Consider the following 27,646-nt stretch of genomic DNA (forward strand, 5'->3'; position numbering starts at 1 on the left):
ACTCACGGCGCGGTGGTGCCACTCTGCATCCCAGAACTTCCAGCTAACAAGATAAATTCATTATAGCAAGCTGGACAAAAACACAGTGGTAACAAATAAGCTAGCAGGGACTTAGCTTTTACTGAAGTAGACAGGTCATCTGAAAGATCCAAGTGAACTGAACCAGTACTAGGACATTGACAGCTGGCATCAAGTAACGATCTGAGTGGAGTTAAATAGAGCAGCCAGCCAAGACCTGAACGAGATCAGCTGGAGAAGGAATCTCAGAACCAGCAGCTCCACTCACAGCCACCAGAGGGAGTCCATGAACAGAACTCGCCGAAGTACCATTCATAACCACAGGAGGGAGCTCGAGAACAGAATTCACAACAGTGGCCGTTATACAGTATGGAGCACTGTGTGGCCATTATACAGTATGGAGCACTGTGTGGCCATTATACAGAATGGAGCATCATGTGTGGCCCTTATACAGTATGGAGCATCATGTGTGGCCATTATACAGTATGGAGCATAATGTGTGGCCATTATACAGTATTGAGCATCATGTGGGATCATTATACAGTATGGAGCATCATGTGTGGCCATTATACAGTATTGAGCATCATGTGTGGCCGTTATACAGTATGGAGCATCATGTGTGGCCATTATACAGTATGGAGCACTGTGTGGCGATATTTTTTTTCGTTTATAATTATTGTATATGAAACAGCATGACCAGCAGTGCTAAATGGCTGTGGTTGGGATGTGGATATGGGTGTGACTAGTTGTTAAATGGGTGTGGTCTGAGGCGTGGCCTAAAACTTGCCGCCGCGCACTAAGTGCGCCGCAAATTTTATACCTCCTTCCCTTCATCAAAAGTTGGGGGGTATGGTACTGCATTTGCCAGATCACGGCAATTGCCGCAAATCCCATAGGGAATGAATGAGGCCGAACGCAGTGTTGCTGTAAGTGATCTGTTATGCAGCAGATGGAGAAAAACTGCCCGATCTTCTGCTAAAGGCTACTTTCACATCAGGGATTCTTGCCAAAGTCACTGCCGATAGTGTAATACTCACCAAAGGGGGAGGCAGCACTAAAAGTGCCTAGGGCAGCAGAAACTCTAAATACGGCCATGCCTGGAAGACAGCACATTTCTCTTGAGGTTATATCCGGTCTGCAGATAGTGGCCTCTGTTCCTCTCAACAGGGAATCCCCCATGACTACAACTCTCCGTTTATTCTTCACATTTTTCTTTCTCCATCCAGGAGGACTCTGAGGGCGTGCAAGGTTGTTCTTTGTGAGTAAAGTCTTATCTTGATGAATTTCTTCATCGTTCTCCTGCGTGAGAGCCTGGTACTGGTTCCTGAGCAGTTTGGGTGCTGACTGCCGCTTGATCCTCCTGCTTCTCTGTGTCACATGTTTCCATTTCTCTGTTTCTTCAGGCGCACTTTGAATATCTTCTCTTTCTGTAACATGAAGAGATAATTCTGCTCTGTCTAAGAACTCTTCACCTTCCTTAATAGTTTTCAATGTAGCTAACCTATCTTCTAGATTTTGCAATTTTTCCACCAAAAGGGACACAAGCTTGCATTTCTGGCATAAGAAATTTGGCTTTTCCACTGGTAAGTCTATGAACATGAAGCAAGAAATGCAGCTCACCAAATTGCTCCTGGCCTCTTCCATGTTCTTACTGTTAAACAGATATCAAAGTGAAATCGTGCCAAAATTCCTCCCCTTGGCTTACCAATGTCCTCTTTTCAGCTGCAACAGCCAAAATCCAGTGTTCTTTGAGCTCGCGGAGACTCTTCACTTATCCCAGAATGCACTGCAAATGCAAAATTCTCTCCTAAGGACTCCTCCCCTGGTTTCAGAACCCTTTAAATTTTTCACTCTTTGTTTCATTGCAGCCATTTGGTAAATTCAAAAAAGTTCATTTTTTTCACATTAATGTACACTCTACACCCCATCTTGACTGAAAAAAACAACTGTAGAAATGTATGCAAATTTATTAAAAAAGAAAAACTGAAATATCACATGGTCATAAGTATTCAGACTTTGTACAGACACTTATATTTAAGTCACATGCTGTCAATTTCCTTGTGATCCTCCTTGAGATGGTTTTTCTCCTTCATTGGAGTCCAGCTGTGTTTAATAAAACTGATAGGACCTGATTTGGAAAGGCACACACCTGTCTGTAGAAGACCTCACAGCTCACAGTGCATGTCAGACCAAATGAGAATCATGAGGTCAAAGAGACTGGCCAAGGAGCTCAGAGCTCAGAGATAGAATTGAGGCAAGGCACAGATCAAACAGTGAAATATTCGGATTCGGGAAAATCGGCACAAATAATTTCTGATATCTGTACATTTGTACCGAATAACGAATGCAAGGCAAGTCAATGGGAAAGCCAAATATTTTTCTACTGGACCCAACAAACAGGTCTGGGGACATGGGAAAAAAGATGAAATGGATGGGAAAGAGCGAAAACTAAATGGAAACAGTATGGAGAAGATGTCTGCATTCCTTTCTGACTGGTATCTGGGAATAACGATGTAAGACTATTTTGCCAGTTTTATGGATATTTAAAAAGACGTACCAAACCAACATTTTTTTTAAAGGGAAAAATGCTAAGAAACATTATTTCCTTCATAACTGCATGTATAAAATGCAAAATTAGAAAAAAATATATTATACCTCCACTTTAGCATATGTTCAAACGGAGCGTTTTGGCTTTATTTTTTCCTTTAACATTTGTGAGGGCTCTCACTCTACTTTAGGGAGGACCATCCCTCATGCCAAATAGTTAGCCAGATAGTGGAATGCATATTCCCCATCCATTTACAATGCCAGTTCAAACATGCCCATTTGAATTTTGGGCATCACCCACCACCACCACCACCATGTCCACCTCCATGTCATTATGCGGTCCTCGCTGACAATTAGCAGAATGCCAGCATGTGCCGTGAAACCTGAGTTTGGTAAGGGCCCTCAGGTGGCCCTGTATCATACATTTGGGAGAGCTCTCACTCCTACATTTGGGAGTTCCCTTCCTCATGCCAAATAGTTAGGAAGATAGTTGAATACATATTCCCCATCCCTTTGTAATGCCAGCTAAAACAGGCTCATTTGAATTTTGGGCTTTGCCTGCCACCACCACCACCATGTCTACCGCCATGTCATTATGTGGCTCTCACCTACAATTTGCAGAGGGCCAGCAGGTGCTGTGAAACCTGCGTTTTGTACTCCATAGTTCATATTTGCCACCAGATCCCAAATGGAACCATAGTCATAGCGGGTGAATCCACTGTAAGGTGAATGTAATACAGGATTTGTGGAAGCTGTATGATCAATGTCCGTAAATGGGATTCTACTTGACACCAAAAGCATTAGAATTAAATTCTGGATACAGTGTATGCAAGCAAGGGTCTGTACTGTAGTCAGTCTGTCAGGCCTGAAACCCATATCAGGAATATACACAAGCCTCATTTATCTTTGAAGCAGCCTCCTCAAGGGAAAGAGACAGGAGTGCCATTGATCAATCTGTACAAGCCTATGCATTTTCTATTGGTTTTATAAATAGCGTATATTTATCTAGCAGTTGTGGCGCAAAACCTGCAGAGATTTGCAAATGTGACTATTTAGCTCTATTTTTCGTGAGTCTGCTGTATAATAAAGCTGGTATATTAACAACAAATTGCCACACATTGCTAGATATATTGAATTTGTAAATAACACCTCTATGAGAGTACTTGTCAAAAATAAAGCTAGGATTTATTTTTTCAAAAGAATAAAGCATTCGATATGAGAAAAGGTGGCATTTAGAGACGTTGATGTGGTGGTGCCCACCAAGGCTGTGTTACAGATCAGAAGGTGACTGGATCTCATTCTAGCTTCCTGTCAAAATGTCACCAGTGCGGTACAAAACTGATGAACCCAGACAATCGCCAGGATGTGGTGGCTTGGATGGCAGACAGAGGCTCCAGTGTGTTTACAAGCAGCACCATGAATACTTCCACACGGTCCAGTCTCAGTAGTCGAGAGTCTCAGAATCCTCAACCTGGTCCTCCTTCCTCCCACCATGAAGAGTCCCAGGAGACATATGACCCCAATGCTGGCCACTCTGAGGAACTGTTTATGTTACCTTTTAATTTGTCAGGATTCTCAAATTGCACCATTAAAGAGGGTCATGAGGAGGTAGAGTTCAGTGATGCCCAAACATTTGAGCACCCACGGCCAGGAAAATGCCACATTGGGGATGGTCAATTCATGTCTGAAGAGGTGGAGGATAATCATGAAACACAGTTGCCATCAGGTCAGCCAGATCAGATTGATGATTTGGAAGACGAAGTGGTCGATGACAAGGCCATTGATACAACCTGGCACGGTCGCACACCTAGCGAGCACAGCAGTGCAGAGAGGGTTGGATCCATAGCACAAAAATAGGTAAGAAGAGGAAGTGGTTTTACCAGAGGGAGAACTTGGTCAACAGTTCCACAGAGTTCCTTCATTGGCTAACAAACAGGCCAAGGATGCTTTGTTCTCATGTATGGCATCTTTTTTCTGAAAGTCCTTCAGACAAAACAATTGTAATTTGCAGCATCTGCTATACCAAACTAAGAAGAGGCAAGAACACTGCCAACCTGAGCACCACCAGCACGGAGAAGCACGTGTGTCATGATCTCTGCAGGCAGAGATCATAGCAAGCCTATAGAGGGACAAGCTCTCGGAAGATGGAACTATACTGACCATGAACTAAGCCTGCCGCGCAACTAGAAATAGCCAGGTAGCATTTCCTATTTATCGCTAGATGCCCAGCTCTGGCCTAAGACCTAAATAGCTAGCAGAGGGAAATATAAGACCTGGCTCACCTCTAGAGAAATATTCCAAAGAAGACAGTAGCCCCCCACATATAATGACGGTGAGTTCAGATGAAACAACAAACGCAGCAGGAAAATAGTCTTAGCAAATTTGAGGTCCGCTTACTAGATAGCAGAAGACAGATAGTATACTTTCATGGTCAGCAGAAAAACACTAACAAAACACCATCCAGAGATTACCTTAAACTCTGGCATTAACTCATAACGCCAGAGTAGCAATCCCTGATCAACGAGAGCTTTCCAGACACAGTAACAAAACTTCAGCTGTGAACTGGAACAAATAGGCAAAACAAAACATGGACAAAAGTCCAACTTATCTAGTAGTTGTCTAGAAGCAGGAACAAGCACTGAGAGGCATCAGATAACATTGTTGACCGGCAAGAAACCACCAGAGAAATGAGCTTAAATAGCGACACCCACTACTGATGGAACCAGGTGAAACAGGAAAGAGGATGACAAGTCCAATTCCACAAGCGGCCACCGGGGGAGCCCAGAATCCAAATTCACAACAGTACCCCCCCCTCAAGGAGGGGGCACCGAACCCTCACCAGATCCACCAGGGCGACCAGGATGAGCCCTATGGAAGGCACGAACAAGATCAGAAGCATGAACATCAGATGCATTGACCCAAGAATTATCCTCCTGGCCGTAACCCTTCCAGTTGACCAGATACTGGAGTCTCCGTCTGGAAACACGAGAGTCCAAAATTTTCTCCACAACGTACTCCAACTCACCCTCAACCAACACCGGAGCAGGAGGCTCAACTGAAGGTACAACAGGTACCTCATACCTGCGCAATAACGACCGATGAAAAACGTTATGAATGGAAAAGGACGCAGGGAGGTCCAAACGGAAAGAAACAGGATTAAGAATCTCCAATATTCTATAAGGGCCGATGAACCGAGGTTTAAACTTAGGAGAAGAGACCCTCATAGGGACAAAACGAGAAGACAACCACACCAAATCTCCAACACAAAGCCGAGAACCAACACGACGATGACGGTTGGCAAAACGCTGAGTCTTCTCCTGGGACAACTTCAAATTGTCCATAACCTGCCCCCAGATGTGATGCAATCTCTCCACCACCGCATCCACTCCAGGACAATCCGAGGATTCCACCTGACCGGAGGAAAATCGAGGGTGAAACCCCGAATTACAGAAAAACGGGGACACCAAGGTGGAAGAGCTGGCCCGATTATTGAGGGCGAACTCTGCCAATGGCAAAAAAGCAACCCAATCATCCTGGTCAGCAGAGACAAAACACCTCAGATATGTCTCCAGGGTCTGATTAGTCCGCTCGGTCTGGCCATTAGTCTGAGGGTGAAAAGCAGATGAAAAAGACAAATCTATGCCCATCCTAGCACAGAATGCCCGCCAAAATCTAGACACAAATTGGGTACCTCTGTCAGAAACAATATTCTCAGGAATACCGTGCAATCGGACAACATTCTGAAAAAACAGAGGAACCAACTCAGAAGAAGAAGGCAACTTGGGCAGAGGAACCAAATGGACCATTTTAGAGAAACGGTCACAGACCACCCAGATGACAGACATCTTCTGGGAAACAGGCAGATCTGAAATAAAATCCATCGAGATGTGTGTCCAAGGCCTCTTAGGAATAGGCAAGGGCAACAGCAGTCCGCTAGCCCGAGAACTACAAGACTTGGCCCGAGCACAAACGTCACATGACTGCACAAAGACTCGCACATCTCGTGACAGGGAAGGCCACCAGAAGGATCTTGCCACCAAATCCCTGGTACCAAAAATTCCGGGATGACCTGCCAATGCAGAAGAATGTACCTCAGAGATGACTCTGCTGGTCCAATCATCCGGAACAAACAGTCTATCAGGCGGACAACGATCCGGTCTATCCGCCTGAAACTCCTGCAAGGACCGCCGCAGATCAGGAGAAACGGCCGACAAAATTACTCCCTCCCTAAGGATACCTGTGGGTTCAGAATTACCAGGAGAGTCCGGGTCAAAACTCCTAGAAAGGGCATCTGCCTTAACATTCTTAGAACCCGGTAGGTATGACACCACAAAATTAAAGCGAGAAAAAAATAAAGACCAGCGCGCCTGTCTAGGATTCAGGCGTCTGGCAGTCTCAAGATAAATCAAATTTTTGTGGTCAGTCAATACCACCACCTGATGCCTAGCCCCCTCGAGCCAATGGCGCCACTCCTCAAACGCCCACTTCATGGCCAAAAGCTCCCGATTCCCAACATCATAATTCCGCTCTGCGGGCGAAAATTTGCGAGAAAAGAAGGCACAAGGCCTAATGACGGAGCAGTCGGAACCTTTCTGCGACAACACTGCCCCAGCTCCGATCTCCGAAGCGTCAACCTCAACCTGAAAAGGCAGATTCACATCAGGCTGACGCAACACAGGGGCAGAGGCAAAACGGTGCTTAAGCTCCTGAAAGGCCTCTACAGCATGAGGGGACCAATTAGCCACATCAGCGCCTTGTCTGGTCAAATCAGTCAGTGGTTTAACGACATCCGAAAAACCAGCAATAAATCGGCGGTAAAAGTTGGCAAAGCCCAAAAATCTCTGAAGACCCTTAAGAGAGGAGGGCTGGGTCCAGTCACAAATAGCTTGCACCTTGACGGGATCCATCTCAATGGAAGAGGGAGAAAAAATATACCCCAAAAAGGAAATTTTCTGGACCCCAAAAACGCACTTAGACCCCTTCACACATAAAGAATTAGACCGCAGAACCTGAAAAACTCTCCTGACCTGCTGGACATGAGAGTCCCAGTCATCAGAAAAAATCAGAATATCATCCAGATATATTATCATAAATTTATCCAGAAAATCGCGGAAAATATCATGCATAAAAGACTGGAAAACTGAAGGGGCATTAGAAAGACCAAAAGGCATGACCAAATACTCAAAGTGGCCCTCGGGCGTATTAAATGCGGTCTTCCACTCATCCCCCTGCCTGATCCGCACCAAATTATACGCCCCACGAAGATCAATTTTAGAGAACCACTTAGCACCCTCTATACGAGCAAACAAATCAGTAAGCAATGGCAATGGGTATTGATACTTAACAGTGATCTTATTCAGAAGCCGATAATCAATACATGGTCTCAAAGAGCCGTCTTTTTTTGAGACAAAGAAAAACCCAGCTCCCAAGGGAGAAGAAGATGGACGAATATGTCCCTTTTCCAAAGACTCCTTTATATATTCCCGCATAGCAGCATGTTCCGGCACAGACAGATTAAACAAACGACCCTTTGGATATTTACAACCCGGTATCAAATCTATGGCACAATCGCACTCACGGTGTGGAGGTAACGACCCAAGCTTGGGTTCGTCAAAGACGTCTTGATAATCAGAGAGGAACTCAGGGACTTCAGAGGGAATGGACGACGAAATAGAAACCAAAGGTAAGTCCCCATGAATACCCTTACATCCCCAGCTCAACACAGACATTGCTCTCCAGTCCAAGACTGGGTTGTGAGACTGCAACCATGGCAATCCCAGTACCAAATCGTCATGTAAATTATACAGCACCAGGAAACGAATAATCTCCTGGTGATCCGGATTGATACGCATGGTTACTTGTGTCCAGTATTGTGGTTTATTATTAGCCAATGGGGTGGAGTCAATCCCCTTCAGAGGAATAAGAGTCTCCAAAGGCTCTAAATCAAAACCACAACGATTGGCAAAGGACCAATCCATAAGACTCAGAGCGGCGCCAGAGTCAACATAGGCGTCCGTGGCAATGGATGACAAAGAGCAAATCAGGGTTACAGACAAAATAAACTTAGACTGAATGGTGCCAATGGAAACAGACTTATCAAGCTTCTTTGTACGCCTAGAGCATGCTGATATAACATGAGTAGAATCCCCACAATAGAAACACAATCCATTCTTCCGTCTAAAATTCTGTCGCTCGCTCTTGGACAGAATTCTATCACACTGCATACTTTCTGGCGTCTTTTCCATAGACACCGCCAGATGGTGCACCGGTTTGCGCTCCCGCAGACGCCTATCAATCTGAATAGCCATTGTCATGGACTCATTCAGACCTGCAGGCACAGGGAACCCCACCATAACATCCTTAACGGCATCAGAGAGACCTTCTCTGAAAGTTGCCGCCAAGGCGCACTCATTCCACTGAGTAAGCACAGACCATTTACGGAATTTTTGGCAGAAAACTTCAGCTTCGTCTTGCCCCTGAGATAGTGCCATCAAAGTTTTTTCTGCCTGAAGTTCCAAATGAGGTTCCTCATAAAGCAAGCCCAAGGCCAGAAAAAACGCATCCACATCGCGTAACGCAGGATCCCCTGCTGGCAATGAGAAGGCCCAATCTTGAGGGTCACCCCTGAGCAAGGAAATCACAATCCTAACCTGCTGAGCAGGGTCTCCAGCTGAACGAGACTTCAGGGACAAATAAAGCTTACAATTATTTCGGAAATTCTGGAAGCTAGCTCTATTCCCTGTGAAGAACTCCGGCAAAGGAATTCTCGGCTCAGATACCGGAGCATGTACCACAAAATCTTGTAAATTTTGTACTTTCGTGATGAGATTATTCAAACCCGCAGTTACACTCTGGAGATCCATTATTGTCAGGTGCACACAGAGCCATACAGAGATTAGGAGGAGAGAGAGAAAAAAAAACTGCAGCAAGGCAGACTGGAGGAAAAAAAAAAAAAAAAATTCCAGCAGACTTCTTATAACTCTCCTTTCTCAACCTGGGTCTTTAACACTTTATTGGCCGGTCAAACTGTCATGATCTCTGCAGGCAGAGATCATAGCAAGCCTATAGAGGGACAAGCTCTCGGAAGATGGAACTATACTGACCATGAACTAAGCCTGCCGCGCAACTAGAAATAGCCAGGTAGCATTTCCTATTTATCGCTAGATGCCCAGCTCTGGCCTAAGACCTAAATAGCTAGCAGAGGGAAATATAAGACCTGGCTCACCTCTAGAGAAATATTCCAAAGAAGACAGTAGCCCCCCACATATAATGACGGTGAGTTCAGATGAAACAACAAACGCAGCAGGAAAATAGTCTTAGCAAATTTGAGGTCCGCTTACTAGATAGCAGAAGACAGATAGTATACTTTCATGGTCAGCAGAAAAACACTAACAAAACACCATCCAGAGATTACCTTAAACTCTGGCATTAACTCATAACGCCAGAGTAGCAATCCCTGATCAACGAGAGCTTTCCAGACACAGTAACAAAACTTCAGCTGTGAACTGGAACAAATAGGCAAAACAAAACATGGACAAAAGTCCAACTTATCTAGTAGTTGTCTAGAAGCAGGAACAAGCACTGAGAGGCATCAGATAACATTGTTGACCGGCAAGAAACCACCAGAGAAATGAGCTTAAATAGCGACACCCACTACTGATGGAACCAGGTGAAACAGGAAAGAGGATGACAAGTCCAATTCCACAAGCGGCCACCGGGGGAGCCCAGAATCCAAATTCACAACACACGTGGCAGACAAGTACCCCAGTAGGTGGGTGGAATGCCTGGGTACAAAAGCTGTGTCTCAGGGTGAAACAATTGCCCCTTCTCCTGTATTACAGCCTTCCCAATCTTCTGTCCATGAAGCAAGCTCTGATGCCTCCTGCCCACAACCTGCAGTTGAACAGACACAACAGTCAGCAACCACGTCCAGTTCGCTGTCTCATATCAGCAACCACTTGTCCCTGCCTCAGACATTTAACAGAAAGCAGAAATATTCACCCACCTACAGGCCAAAATGCTAAACACCCATATTGCCAGATAGGTAGTTCTGGAAATGTTGTTGCTTCGACTTGTGAGAACTGAGTCTTTCCACAACCTCTTGGTGGTGTCAGCCTCACGTTGCTCGATTACCATCCGACACTATTTTTCCCGGTGTGCTGTCAACGCATTACATAAGCATGTGTTACAAAATATCAGCCATGCTCTGGCCAGCGCAGTCACAGGGAAGGTCTACTTTACCATACACATGTAGACAAGTTCTTGTGTGACACATCTTACCCACACCAAGAACAGTGGACCTAACTTCCATCAGAGTTTCAGTGTCCTCATATTCCAGTTCCTGTCTTTCCTTCTCTTTTTCCTCCTCACCAAAAGTAGCCTCCCCATCACTCCCCAGCTTTGAGGTCTGCAGCACTGCCTTGGCGAAGTTGCAGAATGCTCTGCTAAAGCTCATCTGTTTAGGTGATAAAGCTCACAATGCAGCCGAGCTGTTGAAGATGATAAAAGAACAGATTGATCAGTGGCTCTCCCTGCCGAATCTCCAGCCAGATATGGTTGTGTGAGATAATGTGTGTAACATGGTGGCAGCTTTAAAGTTCGGCAAGCTGATAAACATGTTCCATGCATGGCCCATGTGCTGAACTTGGTTTTTTCAGCATTTTTAAAAAACATACCCTGACTTGCCAGACCTACTTGCCAAGGTTTGGCTTGTCAGCACACATTTCCGAAAGTCATCTCAAGTTTTTAGCTTACTAGCTTTCCTGCAGCAGCGCCTTAATTTGCCTCATCACCGACTGATTTGTGACCTACCCAAATGCTATAATTTGACCTTTATTAATAATAATAATAATAATAAATAATTTTATTTCTATAGCACCAACATATTCCGCAGCACTTTACATTTTAGAGGGGACTTGTACAGACAATAAAAGACATTACAGAATAACAATAATCACACAAACCTCAGATACTAAGGGGAATGAGGGCCCTGCTCACAAGCTTACAATCTATGAGGAAATAGGGGAGACATGAAAGGTGGATGGTAACAATTGCTTTCATTGTTCTGAGCATCCATAATGTAAGAAATTGAGTGCTCTTGTAATGCTGAATGAACTGGCTAACAACCAGTATGTGCAAAGGTACAGACACAGAGGGCTAATAAATGCATAAGAACAAGATATAAAAATCCTGGTTATGAAAAAAAAATTTGAAGGGCAACACAGGGATAGTTAAAAAAATGTGTTGATTCGGTAGGTGCTTCATAAATTGGCAAGGCTTAGTGAGTAGCAGAGAGCAATGTCTGAATTACAGCTTTTCCATGCCCGTTAGCGTAACAGTCAGCCCACCCACATAACAACTGCCAAGTGGGTGTGGATTGATGACATTTCTGAGGTTCTTCAAAACTTTGAGTACTGCACTAAGATGTTCAGCGCTGATGACGCCATTGTCAGTGTAACCATCCCGCTGCTCTATCTATTAAAACATTTGCTGCAGAATCTCAAAGAGGAAGCTTTAAATGCTGAGCAGGTGGCTATGAAGTAAGATTTTACAGTGGCTGATACCCCAAAGCCCTGCCTCACACAATATTCTCAAGCGACATTGGGTGATGATGAGGAACAGGAGGAAGAGAAGGAGGTGGAACAGGAGTTTTTGATCTGCGCTACAGATGGGACTCCCAATCCCAGCTTTATACCTGTCCAGCTTGGATGGCTTGAAGAGGAGATGGAGGAGGAGGCTATGTTGTGTCGTGAGGAGGAGAAGATGGTTAGTGTTCTTCCTTTGGATGACATATTTGACTCTTCGTAGTTTGCCACACATGGCAGAGTTCATGTCCATATGCTTTTCCCAAGGCCCTTGCATGAAACACATTTTGTCCAACATGAAATATACTGTAGGCTGTGCACCTTTCTTAACCCACTGAACAAGGAGAATTTTGCTTCTCTCATGTCGGACGGCAGCCTGCCATATTCAGTGCTAAAAAGATTACCCTCAGACCCCTATGGGAGGTGGAGCCACATATTCATGACTCTAATCGGCGGCCCCACGTGACCGCATACAGTAGAAGGCGCGGCCAGCACAGGAAGCATTGACAGCCAACGAGGGAGGCGGGTGAGTATTTTCAGAACAGCGGGGGGGGCGCACAGGGGGTGGGAGGGCGGCGGACAGATAGATCTTTCTTTTAAACACTATTATTCATATCTTCTATGCAGCAAACGCTGCTGCAGAGAAGATATGAATCGCGGCTTCAGCACCATGTGGGGGGGACTGTTATGGTGACCTGGTGGTTAGGAGCACAAGGAATGACCTGATGAGCAAACTAGTAATACAGGACAAGCTCTGGGAAGTGGGAGCTCTGCTGACCGCAACCCCTAATCCTATCACAACAACTAGAAATAGCCGTGGAGCGTACCTGACTCTGCCTAGACGCCTCTTCACAGCGTAAGAGCTAAAGATAGAAAATAAGGCCTAACTTGCCTCAGAGAAATTCCCCAAAGAAAAGGGCAGCCCCCCACACATATTGACTGTGAGTTAAGATGGAAGTCACAAAGACAGGAATGAAATAGGTTTCAGCAAAGGAGGCCAGACTTAACTAAACAGACTTGAGGATAGAAAAGGTATCTTTGCGGTCAGCATAAAAAACTACCAAAAAACCACGCAGAGTGTGCAAAAGAGACCCCACACCGACTCACGGCGTGGAGGTGCCACTCTGCATCCCAGAGCTTCCAGCTAGCAAGGCAAAATCATGATAGCAAGCTGGACAAGAAAACAGTGGTAAACAGATAAGCTAGCAGGGACTTAGCTTTTGCTGGAGTAGACAGGTCATCTGAAAGATCCAAGAGAGAACTCAACCAGTACTAGGACATTGACAGATGGCATCAGGTAACGATCTAAGCGGAGTTAAATAGAGCAGCCAGCCTAGGACTAAACGAGGTCAGCTGAGGAAGGAACCTCAGAACCAGCAGCTCCACTCACAGCCACCAGAGGGAGTCCATGGACAGAACTCGCCGAAGTACCATTCACAACCACCAGAGGGTGTTCGAGAACAGAATTCACAACAGTACCCCCTCCTTGAGGAGGGGTCACCAAACCCTCACCAGAGCCCCCAGGCCAATCAGCACGAGCCAAATGAAAGGCACGAACAAGATCGGCAGCATGAACATCAGAGGCAACCACCCAGGAATTATCCTCCTGACCATAACCTTTCCACTTGACTAGGTACTGAAGTTTCCGTCTCGAAATACGAGAATCCAAAATCTTCTCCACCACATACTCCAACTCCCCCTCAACCAACACCGGGGCAGGAGGGTCAACGGAGGGAACCATAGGAACCACATATCTCCGCAATAACGACCTATGGAACACATTATGGATGGTGAAAGAAGCTGGAAGGTCCAAACGAAATGACACAGGATTAAGAATTTCAGAAATCTTATAAGGACCAATGAAACAAGGCTTAAACTTAGGAGACGAAACCTTCATAGGAACATAACGAGACGATAACCAAACCAAATCCCCAACACGAAGTCGGGGACCAACACAGCAACGGCGGTTAGCGAAACGCTGAGCCTTCTCCTGGGACAATGTCAAATTGTCCACCACATGAGTCCAAATCTGCTGCAACCTGTCCACCACAGAATCCACACCAGGACAGTCCGAAGGCTCAACCTGTCCTGAAGAAAAACGAGGGTGGAAATCAGAATTACAGAAAAAAGGCGAAACCAAAGTGGCCGAGCTGGCCCGATTATTAAGGGCGAACTCAGCCAAAGGCAAGAAGGACACCCAATCATCCTGATCAGCAGAAACAAAGCATCTCAGATATGTCTCCAAAGTCTGATTGGTTCGTTCGGTTTGGCCATTTGTCTGAGGATGGAAAGCTGAAGAAAACGACAAATCAATGCCCATCTTAGCACAAAAGGACCGCCAAAATCTCGAAACAAACTGGGAACCTCTGTCCGACACGATGTTCTCCGGAATGCCATGCAAACGAACCACGTGCTGGAAAAACAATGGAACCAAATCAGAGGAGGAAGGCAATTTAGGCAAAGGTACCAAATGGACCATCTTAGAGAAGCGATCACAAACCACCCAGATAACCGACATCCTTTGAGAGACAGGGAGATCTGAAATAAAATCCATGGAAATATGCGTCCAGGGCCTCTTCGGGACTGGCAAGGGCAAAAGCAACCCACTGGCACGAGAACAGCAGGGCTTAGCCCGAGCACAAGTCCCACAGGACTGCACAAAAGAACGCACATCCCGTGACAAGGAAGGCCACCAAAAGGATTTAGCCACCAAATCCCTGGTACCAAAGATTCCAGGATGACCAGCCAACACCGAACCATGAACCTCAGAGATAACTCTACTAGTCCATCTATCAGGGACAAACAGTTTCTCCGCTGGGCAACGGTCAGGTCTATCAGCCTGAAACTCCTGCAGCACCCGCCGCAAATCAGGGGAGATGGCAGACAAAATTACCCCCTCTTTGAGAATACCAGCCGACTCAGGAACTCCTGGAGAATCAGGCACAAAACTCCTTGAAAGGGCATCAGCCTTCACATTCTTAGAACCCGGAAGGTACGAAACCACAAAATCGAAGCGGGAGAAAAACAGCGACCATCGAGCCTGTCTAGGATTCAACCGCTTGGCAGACTCGAGATAAGTCAGATTCTTGTGATCCGTCAAGACCACCACGCGATGCTTGGCTCCTTCAAGCCAATGTCGCCACTCCTCGAACGCCCACTTCATAGCCAACAACTCTCGATTGCCCACATCATAATTGCGCTCAGCAGGCAAAAACTTTCTAGAAAAGAAAGCACATGGTTTCATCACCGAGCCATCAGAACTTCTTTGAGATAAAACAGCCCCTGCTCCAATCTCAGAAGCATCCACCTCGACCTGAAACGGGAGCGAGACATCTGGCTGACACAACACAGGGGCAGAAGAAAAACGACGCTTCAGCTCCTGAAAAGCCTCAACGGCCGCAGAGGACCAATTGACCACATCCGCACCTTTCTTGGTTAAATCAGTCAATGGTTTAACAACACTGGAAAAATTAGCGATGAAGCGACGGTAAAAATTAGCAAAGCCCAGGAATTTCTGAAGGCTCTTCGCAGAAGTAGGCTGAGTCCAATCATAAATGGCCTGAACTTTAACAGGGTCCATCTCGATAGTAGAAGGGGAAAAAATGAAGCCCAAAAATTAAACCTTCTGAACTCCAAAGAGACATTTAGACCCCTTCACAAACAAGGAATTAGCACGAAGGACCTGGAACACCATTCTGACCTGCTTCACATGAGACTCCCAATCGTCCGAAAAAACCAAAATATCATCCAAATATACAATCATGAATCTATCCAGGTACTTTCGGAAGATGTCATGCATAAAGGACTGAAACACAGATGGAGCATTAGAAAGCCCGAATGGCATCACCAGGTACTCAAAATGGCCCTCGGGCATAATAAATGCTGTTTTCCATTCGTCGCCCTGATTAATACGTACAAGATTATACGCCCCTCGAAGATCTATCTTGGTGAACCAGCTAGCCCCCTTAATCCGAGCAAACAAATCAGACAGTAGCGGCAAGGGGTACTGAAATTTGACGGTGATTTTATTGAGAAGGCGGTAATCTATACAAGGTCTCAGAGAACCATCCTTCTTGGCCACAAAAAAGAACCCTGCTCCCAACGGTGACGACGACGGGCGAATATGCCCTTTCTCCAAGGACTCCTTTACATAACTCCGCATAGCAGCGTGTTCTGGCACAGATAAATTGAACAGTCGGCCCTTCGGAAACTTACTACCAGGAATCAAATTAATAGCACAATCGCAATCCCTATGAGGAGGTAGGGCACTGGATTTGGGCTCATCAAATACATCCCGGTAAAATTGACAACAATGGGACATCCCCATGTACCCCTTGACAACCCCAACTGGATACAGACATTGATTTCCAATCCAATACTGCATTATGGACCTGTAGCCATGGCAACCCCAAAACGACCACATCATGCAGATTATGCAACACCAAAAAGCGAATATCCTCCTGATGTGCAGGAGCCATGCACATGGTCAATTGAGTCCAGTACTGAGGCTTATTCTTGGCCAAAGGCGTAGCATCAATTCCTCTCAATGGAATAGGATACTGTAAGGGCTCCAAGAAAAAACCACAGCGCCTGGCAAACTCCAAGTCCATCAAATTCAGGGCAGCGCCTGAATCCACAAATGCCATAACAGAATAGGACGACAAAGAGCAAATCAGAGTAACAGACAAAAGAAATTTTGGCTGTACCGTACCAATGGTGGCAGACCTAGCGAACCGCTTAGTGCGTTTAGGACAATCAGAGATAGCATGAGTGAAGTCACCACAGTAAAAACACAGCCCATTCTGACGTCTGTATTCCTGCCGTTCAGCTCTGGTCAAGGTCCTATCACATTGCATAGGCTCAGGCCTCTGCTCAGAAGATACCGCCAAATGGTGCACAGTTTTGCGATCACGTAAGCGTCGATCGATCTGAATGGACAAGGACATAGACTCATTCAGACCAGCAGGCGTGGGGAATCCCACCATAACATCCTTAAGGGCTTCAGAAAGACCCTTTATGAAAATTGCCGCCAGGGCACACTCATTCCACTGAGTAAGCACAGACCACTTTCTAAACTTCTGACAATATACCTCCGCTTCATCCTGACCCTGACACAAAGCCAGCAAGATTTTCTCTGCCTGATCCACTGAATCTGGTTCATCATAAAGCAACTCAAGCGCCAGAAAAAACGCATCTACATTACGCAATGCAGGATATCCTGGCGCAAGGGAAAATGCCCAGTCTTGAGGGTCGCCACGTAGCAAAGAAATAATGATTTTTACTTGCTGAATGGGGTCACCAGAGGAGCCGGGTTTCAAAGCATAAAACAGTCTACAATTATTTTTGAAATTCAGGAACTTAGATCTATCCCCAGAAAACAAATCAGGAATTGGAATTCTGGGTTCTAACATCGGGTTCTGAACTACATAATCTTGAATGCCTTGTACCCTTGCAGTGAGTTGATCCACACAAGAGGACAGACCTTGAATGTCCATATCTACACCTGTGTCCTGAACCACCCAGAGATTTAGGGGAAAAGAAAAACAAAACACGCTGCAGAGGAAAAAAAAAATGGTCTCAGAACTTCTTTTATCCCTCTATTGAGATGCATTAACACTTTACTGGCCAGCTGTACTGTTATGGTGACCTGGTGGTTAGGAGCACTAGGAATGACCTGATGAGCAAACTAGTAATACAGGACAAGCTCTGGGAAGTGGGAGCTCTGCTGACCGCAACCCCTAATCCTATCACAACAACTAGAAATACCTGACTCTGCCTAGACGCCTCTTCACAGCCTAAGAGCTAACTACCCCTAAAGATAGAAAATAAGGCCTAACTTGCCTCAGAGAAATTCCCCAAAGAAAAGGGCAGCCCCCCACACATATTGACTGTGAGTTAAGATGGAAGTCACAAAGACAGGAATGAAATAGGTTTCAGCAAAGGAGGCCAGACTTAACTAAACAGACTTGAGGATAGAAAAGGTATCTTTGCGGTCAGCATAAAAAACTACCAAAAAACCACGCAGAGTGTGCAAAAGAGACCCCACACCGACTCACGGCGTGGAGGTGCCACTCTGCATCCCAGAGCTTCCAGCTAGCAAGGCAAAATCATGATAGCAAGCTGGACAAGAAAACAGTGGTAAACAGATAAGCTAGCAGGGACTTAGCTTTTGCTGGAGTAGACAGGTCATCTGAAAGATCCAAGAGAGAACTCAACCAGTACTAGGACATTGACAGCTGGCATCAGGTAATGATCTAAGTGGAGTTAAATAGAGCAGCCAGCCTAGGACTAAACGAGGTCAGCTGAGGAAGGAACCTCAGAACCAGCAGCCCCACTCACAGCCACCAGAGGGAGTCCATGGACAGAACTCGCCAAAGTACCATTCACAACCACCGGAGGGAGTTCGAGAACAGAATTCACAACAGGGGACAGCACTTACTGTAGCGCTGTCTCCTGCACGCCACATGGACTGCACACGGAGAAGGTCCGTGTGTGGTCCATGTTTTACACAGACCCATTGACTTTAATGGGTCCGTGTAATACGTGCGCTCCCACGAACACTGACATGTCTCCGTGTTTGGCACACGGAGACACGGTCCGCAAAAAATCAATGACATCTGCACAGATGTATTGATTTTAAAGGGTCTACGTGTGTCAGTGTCTCCGGTACGTGAGGAAACTGTCACCTCATGTACCGGAGCCACTGACGTGTGAAACCGGCCTAAGGAAGATTATTGCCCCTGCTAAATTGGCATGTACAATTATCTCTACCCAGATTGCACCAGTCGCACAACTGCTAGACAAATGTTAGGTATTTTAAGTGGAAAATAGCAAATTGCTGCAGCTTGTACTTGCAATGATCAAAACACCCAGGTGCCTGCCTTTTACCAACCCTCCCTCTCTCCTTTTAAATTTGTCACTACTAAATCCCCACCAGCAAGCAAAAACAAATAATCTTGACAGCCTTCAGCTCTAAAAAGAGCTTTTTGGAATAAATAGAAATAATAACTTTCTATCACTGTCCCTTCGCTCCTTTCACTGTCCCTAGGCTGAAACTATGCTCTCCCTATGCTTTTTCTGGCTGCAATGTGCACAAGATGGCTCCAGCAGCCTTTAAAACCCCTTCACACGGAAGCCCACTTTCGTAATTGTGTTTCTGTTTTTCACTCCCCTTCTTCTCAGAGCCATATATTTTTTTATTTTTCCATCAATATGGCCATGCAAGGGCTTATTTTTTGCAGGACAAGTTGTACTTTTGAACGACACCATTGGTTTTACCATACCATGTACTCAAAAGCAGGAAATAAAATTCCAAATACGGTGAAATTGCAAAAAAAAGTGCAATTATTTTTGGATATTTTTTACCATGTTCACCAAATGCTAAAACTGACCTGCCATTATGATTCTCCAGGTCATTACGAGTTCAGAGACACCAAACATGTCTAGGTTCTCTTTTATTTAAGTAGTGAAAAAAAATCCAAAGTTTGTTTAAAAATAATAGTCATTATTTACTACAGACTAGTAGCGTCTCCATTTTTCGTGATATCGAGTTGGTTGACAGCTTATTTTTTGTGTACCGAGCTGCCGTTTTTAATGATACCATTTTGGTGCAGATACAATCTTTTGGTCGCCTATTATTGCATTTTAATGCTATGTTGTGGAGACCAAAATAATGTAATTCTTGTGTTTTAATGTTTTTTCTCGTTACGTAGTTTAGCAATCGGGTTAATTCTTTTTTTATATTGATAGATGGAGGGATTCTGAATATGGAATATGCTTATGTTTGAGTTTTTTTTATTGTTTTATTGTGAATGATGCGAAAGGGGGGTGATTTGAACTTTTATAGTTTTTTATTTTTTTAACATTTTTAAAAACTTTTTTAACTTTTGGTATGCTTCAATAGTCTCCATGGGAGACTAGAAGCTGCCTAAGCCGATCATCTTTGTTACAAACAGGCGACGTTCAGATTGACCTTATGTAGCAGAATTGCTGACTTGCTATGATCGACGAGCACCTGGCGGTGCTCATAGCAATCCCGCATTGACAATCATAGATGTCTGCAGGAGACCTCTGGTTGTCATGACAAACCATCGGTGACCCGCAATCATGTGACAGGGTCACTGATGGGCAGATTTCCAGTGTGTTTGCTGGAAGTGCATGTTAAATGCTAATGTCAGAGTTTGACAGCGACATTTAACGGGTTACTAGATGCGGGTGGATTGCGATGCCACCTGCGGCTATTCGGGGCACATGCTCAGAGCCGGAGCTCACATCAAAGGGGGAGACACGACATGCACAGTACTAGTACGATGCATGTCGTGAAGGGGTTAAATAGTTGCTATGATGCTGGAAGGCCAGACAATCATAGTTATGCCACACGAAAGATGGTGCCAGCATTACTGTGATTGGCAAGCCAGCACAGCATGTTCACTGGCTGCAAATAAAGCGCCAAACATTCTGAGCTGGTCAACTGGAATATAAAGAAGCGAATACCTAATTACTCGCAGAGTAACGAATAGCCTGAATACCGCTCTATTCATGTGAGTAATGAATACTGCTGTGTCATGATCTCAATGGCAAGAGATCATAGCATAAGCATATATAGGAACTAGCTCTTGGAAGATGGGAACTGAGCTGACCATGAACTAAACCTAACACACAACTAGCAGTGGCCGGGTAGCATGCCTACGTTGATTCTAGATGCCCAGCACCAGCCGGAGGACTAAATAATGCTAGCAGAGGAAAATATTAGTCCTAGCTCACCTCTAGAGAAATACCCCAAAAGGAGACAGAGGCCCCCCACATGTATTGGCGGTGAATTAAGATGAAATAACAAACGTAGGATGAAAATAGGTTTAGCAAATTTGAGGTCCACTTACTACATAGCAGAAGACAGAAAGGACACTTTCATGGTCAGCTGAAAACCCTAATCAAAAACACCATCCAGAAATTACTTTAAAACTCTGTCATTAACTCATAACACCAGAGTGGCAATTCCTGTTCACAAGAGCTTTCCAGACACAGTAACGAAACTACAGCTGTGAACTGGAACCAAAATGCAAAAACAAACATGGACAAAAGTCCAACTTATCTAGTAGTTGTCTAGGAGCAGGAACAAGCACAGAGAGGCTTCTGATAACATTGTTGACCGGCAAGCAACTAACAGAGCAGCAAGGTTATATAGCGACTCCCACATCTTGATGGGAACAGGTGAACAGAGAAGATGAAGACACCAGTTCAATTCCACCAGTAGCCACCGGGGGAGCCCAGAATCCAAATTCACAACAGTACCCCCCCCTCAAGGAGGGGGCACCGAACCCTCACCAGAACCACCAGGGCGATCAGGATGGGCCCTATGAAAGGCACGAACCAGATCAGAGGCATGAACATCAGATGCATTCACCCAAGAATTATCCTCCTGGCCGTATCCCTTCCACTTGACCAGATACTGGAGTCTCCGTCTGGAAACACGAGAGTCTAAGATTTTCTCCACAACGTACTCCAACTCACCCTCAACCAACACCGGAGCAGGAGGCTCAACGGAAGGCACAACCGGTACCTCATACCTGCGCAACAATGACCGATGAAAAACGTTATGAATAGAAAAGGATGCAGGGAGGTCCAAACGGAAGGAAACAGGGTTAAGAATCTCCAATATCTTATACGGGCCAATGAACCGAGGCTTAAACTTAGGAGAAGAGACCCTCATAGGGACAAAACGAGAAGACAACCACACCAAATCCCCAACACAAAGCCGAGGACCAACACGACGGTGGCGGTTGGCAAAAAGCTGAGTCTTCTCCTGGGACAACCTCAAATTGTCCACCACCTGCCCCCAGATCTGATGCAATCTCTCCACCACAGCATCCACTCCAGGACAATCCGAAGATTCCACCTGACCAGAGGAAAATCGAGGATGAAACCCCGAATTACAGAAAAATGGGGACACCAAAGTGGCAGAGCTGGCCCGATTATTGAGAGCGAACTCCGCCAATGGCAAAAAAGCAACCCAATCATCCTGGTCAGCAGACACAAAACACCTCAGATATGTCTCCAGGGTCTGATTAATCCGCTCGGTCTGGCCATTCGTCTGAGGATGGAAAGCGGACGAAAAAGATAAATCTATGCCCATCCTAGCACAGAATGCCCGCCAAAATCTAGACACGAATTGGGTCCCTCTGTCAGAAACGATATTCTCAGGAATACCATGCAAACGAACAACATTTTGAAAAAACAGAGGAACCAACTCGGAAGAAGAAGGCAACTTGGGCAGAGGAACCAAATGGACCATCTTAGAGAAACGGTCACACACCACCCAGATGACAGACATCTTCTGAGAAACAGGCAGATCTGAAATAAAATCCATCGAGATGTGCGTCCAAGGCCTCTTAGGAATAGGCAAGGGCAACAACAATCCACTAGCCCGAGAACAACAAGGCTTGGCCCGAGCACAAACGTCACAAGACTGCACAAAGCCTCGCACATCTCGTGACAGGGAAGGCCACCAGAAGGACCTTGCCACCAAATCCCTGGTACCAAAAATGCCAGGATGACCTGCCAACGCAGAAGAATGAACCTCAGAGATGACTCTACTGGTCCAATCATCAGGAACAAACAGTTTATCAGGTGGGCAACGATCAGGTCTATCCGCCTGAAACTCCTGCAAGGCCCGCCGCAGGTCTGGAGAAACGGCTGACAATACCACTCCATCCTTAAGGATACCTGTGGGCTCAGAGTTACCAGGTGAGTCAGGCTCAAAACTCCTAGAAAGGGCATCCGCCTTAACATTCTTAGAACCCGGTAGGTATGACACCACAAAATTAAACCGAGAGAAAAATAATGACCAGCGCGCCTGTCTAGGATTCAGGCGCCTGGCGGTCTCAAGATAAATCAAATTTTTGTGGTCAGTCAATACCACCACCTGATGTCTGGCCCCCTCAAGCCAATGGCGCCACTCCTCAAAAGCCCACTTCATGGCCAAAAGCTCCCGATTCCCAACATCATAATTCCGCTCAGCGGGCGAAAATTTACGGGAAAAGAAGGCACAAGGCCTCATCACGGAGCAGTCAGAACTTTTCTGCGACAACACTGCCCCAGCTCCGATCTCAGAAGCGTCGACCTCAACCTGAAAAGGTAGAGCAACATCAGGCTGACGCAACACAGGGGCTCCCGAAAGGCCTCCACAGCATCAGGGGACCAATCAGCAACATCAGCACCCTTTTTAGTCAAATCGGTCAATGGTTTAGCAATATCCGAAAAACCAGCAATAAATCGACGATAAAAGTTAGCAAAGCCCAAAAATTTCTGAAGACTCTTAAGAGAAGAGGGCTGCGTCCAATCACAAATAGCTTGAACCTTGACAGGATCCATTTCAATGGAAGAGGGGGAAAAATATATCCCAAAAAGGAAATCCTCTGTACCCCAAAAACACACTTAGAACCCTTCACACACAAAGAATTAGACCGCAAAACCTGAAAAACCCTCCTGACTTGCTGGACATGAGAGTCCCAGTCATCCGAAAAAATCAGAATATCATCCAGATACACAATCATAAATTTATCCAAATAATTGCGAAAAATATCATGCATAAAGGACTGGAAAACTGACGGAGCATTAGAAAGACCAAAAGGCATCACTAAATACTCAAAGTGGCCCTCGGGCGTATTAAATGCGGTTTTCCACTCATCCCCCTGCCTGATTCGCACCAAATTATACGCCCCACGAAGGTCAATCTTAGAGAACCACTTGGCCCCCTTTATGCGAGCAAACAAATCAGTCAGCAACGGCAATGGGTATTGATATTTAACAGTGATTTTATTCAAAAGCCGATAATCAATACATGGTCTCAAAGAGCCGTCTTTTTTTGACACAAAGAAAAAACCGGCTCCTAAGGGAGATGACGATGGACGAATATGTCCCTTTTCCAAGGACTCCTTTATATATTCTCGCATAGCAGCATGTTCAGGCACAGACAGATTAAATAAACGACCCTTTGGGTATTTACTACCCGGGATTAAATCTATGGCACAATCGCACTCTCGGTGCGGAGGTAACGAACCAAGCTTGGATTCTTCAAAGACGTCACGATAGTCAGACAGGAACTCAGGAATTTCAGAGGGAATAGATGATGAAATGGAAACCACAGGTACATCCCCATGAGCCCCCTTACATCCCCAGCTCAACACAGACATAGCTCTCCAGTCGAGGACTGGGTTGTGAGATTGCAGCCAAGGCAATCCTAGCACCAAATCATCATGTAGATTATACAGCACCAGAAAGCGAATAATCTCCTGGTGACCCGGATTAATACGCATAGTTACTTGTGTCCAGTATTGTGGTTTATTATTAGCCAATGGGGTGGAGTCAATCCCCTTCAGAGGAATAGGAGTCTCCAAAGGCTCTAAATCATACCCACAGCGATTGGCAAAGGACCAATCCATAAGACTCAAAGCGGCGCCAGAGTCGACATAGGCGTCCGTGGTAATAGATGACAAAGAGCAAATCAGGGTCACAGATAGAATAAACTTAGACGGTAAGGTGCAAATGGAAACAGATTTACCAAGTTTTTTAGTGCGCTTAGAGCATGCTGATATAACATGAGTAGAATCACCACAATAGAAACACAACCCATTTTTCCGTCTAAAATTCTGCCGCTCGCTTCGGGACAGAATTCTATCACACTGCATACTCTCTGGCGATTTCTCAGTGGACACCGCCAGATGGTGCACTGGTTTGCGCTCCCGCAAACGCCTATCGATCTGAATAGCCATTGTCATGGACTCATTCAGACCCGCAGGCACAGGGAACCCCACCATAACATCCTTAATGGCATCAGAGAGACCCTCTCTGAAAGTCGCCGCCAGGGCGCACTCATTCCACTGAGTAAGCACAGACCATTTACGGAATCTTTGGCAGTAAATTTCCGCTTCATCTTGCCCCTGAGATAGGGACATCAAAGTTTTTTCTGCCTGAAGCTCCAAATGAGGTTCGTCATAAAGCAACCCCAAGGCCAGAAAAAACGCATCCACATTGAGCAACGCAGGATCCCCTGGTGTCAATGAAAAAGCCCAGTCTTGAGGGTCGCCCCGGAGCAAGGAAATCACAATCCTGACCTGCTGTGCAGGGTCTCCGGCAGAGCGAGATTTCAGGGACAAAAATAATTTGCAATTATTTCGAAAATTCTGAAACCCAGATCTATTCCCCGAGAAAAATTCCGGCAAAGGAATTCTCGGCTCAGATACAGGTGCATGACAAACAAAATCTTGCAAATTTTGTACCTTCGTGGCGAGATTATTCAAACCTGCAGTTACACTCTGAAGATCCATTACAAACAGGTGGACACAGAGCCATTCAAAGGAGAGAAAAAAAAAAAAAAAAAAAATATCAGCAGACTACTTATTTCTCTCCTTTCTCAGCCAAGGATTTTAACCCTTTAGTGGGCCGGTCAAACTGTCATGATCTCAATGGCAAGAGATCATAGCATAAGCATATATAGGAACTAGCTCTTGGAAGATGGGAACTGAGCTGACCATGAACTAAACCTAACACACAACTAGCAGTGGCCGGGTAGCATGCCTACGTTGATTCTAGATGCCCAGCACCAGCCGGAGGACTAAATAATGCTAGCAGAGGAAAATATTAGTCCTAGCTCACCTCTAGAGAAATACCCCAAAAGGAGACAGAGGCCCCCCACATGTATTGGCGGTGAATTAAGATGAAATAACAAACGTAGGATGAAAATAGGTTTAGCAAATTTGAGGTCCACTTACTACATAGCAGAAGACAGAAAGGACACTTTCATGGTCAGCTGAAAACCCTAATCAAAAACACCATCCAGAAATTACTTTAAAACTCTGTCATTAACTCATAACACCAGAGTGGCAATTCCTGTTCACAAGAGCTTTCCAGACACAGTAACGAAACTACAGCTGTGAACTGGAACCAAAATGCAAAAACAAACATGGACAAAAGTCCAACTTATCTAGTAGTTGTCTAGGAGCAGGAACAAGCACAGAGAGGCTTCTGATAACATTGTTGACCGGCAAGCAACTAACAGAGCAGCAAGGTTATATAGCGACTCCCACATCTTGATGGGAACAGGTGAACAGAGAAGATGAAGACACCAGTTCAATTCCACCAGTAGCCACCGGGGGAGCCCAGAATCCAAATTCACAACACTGCTGAATGTGTTCACTCATCACTATTTATTACGTAATTAAAAAAAAATCAAAAGAAGATGCCAAAAGTGGAGTGACACATACTCTAATATAAATATTTTGCAAAGCATGTCCCCTTATTTGTAATTTAAAGGGAAGCTGCAATGACATTGTAATTCTCATAGTTTAATCCGGGGAAGATGCCGATTGGTGAGTATTTTATTACATCTACCGTAGATACACACAATGCTTTTAGACAGGTTTGGCAAATAAAAATAAAATGGGAGTGCTGCTTTAAGCTAATCTAAGAGCTGAATTCACCTCATGCTTCTGTGCACTCTCTGCTCTTGTACTACTGTTACAGATAGCATATTACTTCAGGGGTGCGGTTTACAGACCAAGAGAAAAATATATTACATTCTATATATTTAAATTAAAAAGTAGGCAGTGTTTATAAAAATATACAAATATGTTACAAAATGGACAAAATAATACAGTATAAACAATTACATAAAAGAAAAAGGAATATGCACAGTGCCTCTTCAGAGAGGAAGAGGGCAAGAACTCTAGTGCCACCTATTGGAAGTAGCAATCCTAAAAGTCAAAATCAACTAACTAGGTGAGAGGCTCAAGACTGGGATGAAAAGGCAGGCCTGGATTGTCATTCTCCAAAAGGAACAAGCCATGCATGAGATCTGATTTGGTTACGTAAGAGGTAGGGTTGAGCGAAACGGATCGTTCATTTTCATAAGTCGCCGACTTTTTGAAAAGTCGGGTTTCAAGAAACCTGACCCGATCCCTGTGTGGGGTCGGCCACGCTGTACGCGACTTTCGCGCCAAAGTCACGTTTCAATGACGCTAAAAGCGCCATTTCTCAGCCAATGAAGGTGGATGCAGAGTGTGGGCAGCGTGATGACATAGAGATCTCAGTCCCCACCATCTTAGAGAAGGGCATTGCAGTGATTGGCTTGCTTTCTGCGGCGTCACAGGGGCTATAAAGGGGCATTCCCGCCGACCGCCATCTTACTGCTGCTGATCTGAGCATAGGGAGAGGTTGCTGCCGCTTCGTCAGAAGCAGGGATAGCGTTAGGCAGGGTACATTCACCCCCAAACCGCTTGTGCTGTAGCGATTTCCACTGTCCAACACCACCTTTTGTTTGCAGGGACAGTGGAAGCTACATTTTTTTTTCCTCAGCGCTGTAGCTCATTGGGCTGCCCTAGAAGGCTCCCTGATAGCTGCATTGCTCTTTGTACGCCGCTGTGCAAACCAACTGCTTTTTTCAAAGCACAAATCCTGTTGTTCCTTCCTTTCTGCACAGCTATCTTGTTTGTTTGTCCACA

This window comes from Ranitomeya variabilis, chromosome 5 (genome assembly GCF_051348905.1).
Source record: "Ranitomeya variabilis isolate aRanVar5 chromosome 5, aRanVar5.hap1, whole genome shotgun sequence".
In the NCBI taxonomy this organism is placed as follows: domain Eukaryota; kingdom Metazoa; phylum Chordata; class Amphibia; order Anura; family Dendrobatidae; genus Ranitomeya; species Ranitomeya variabilis.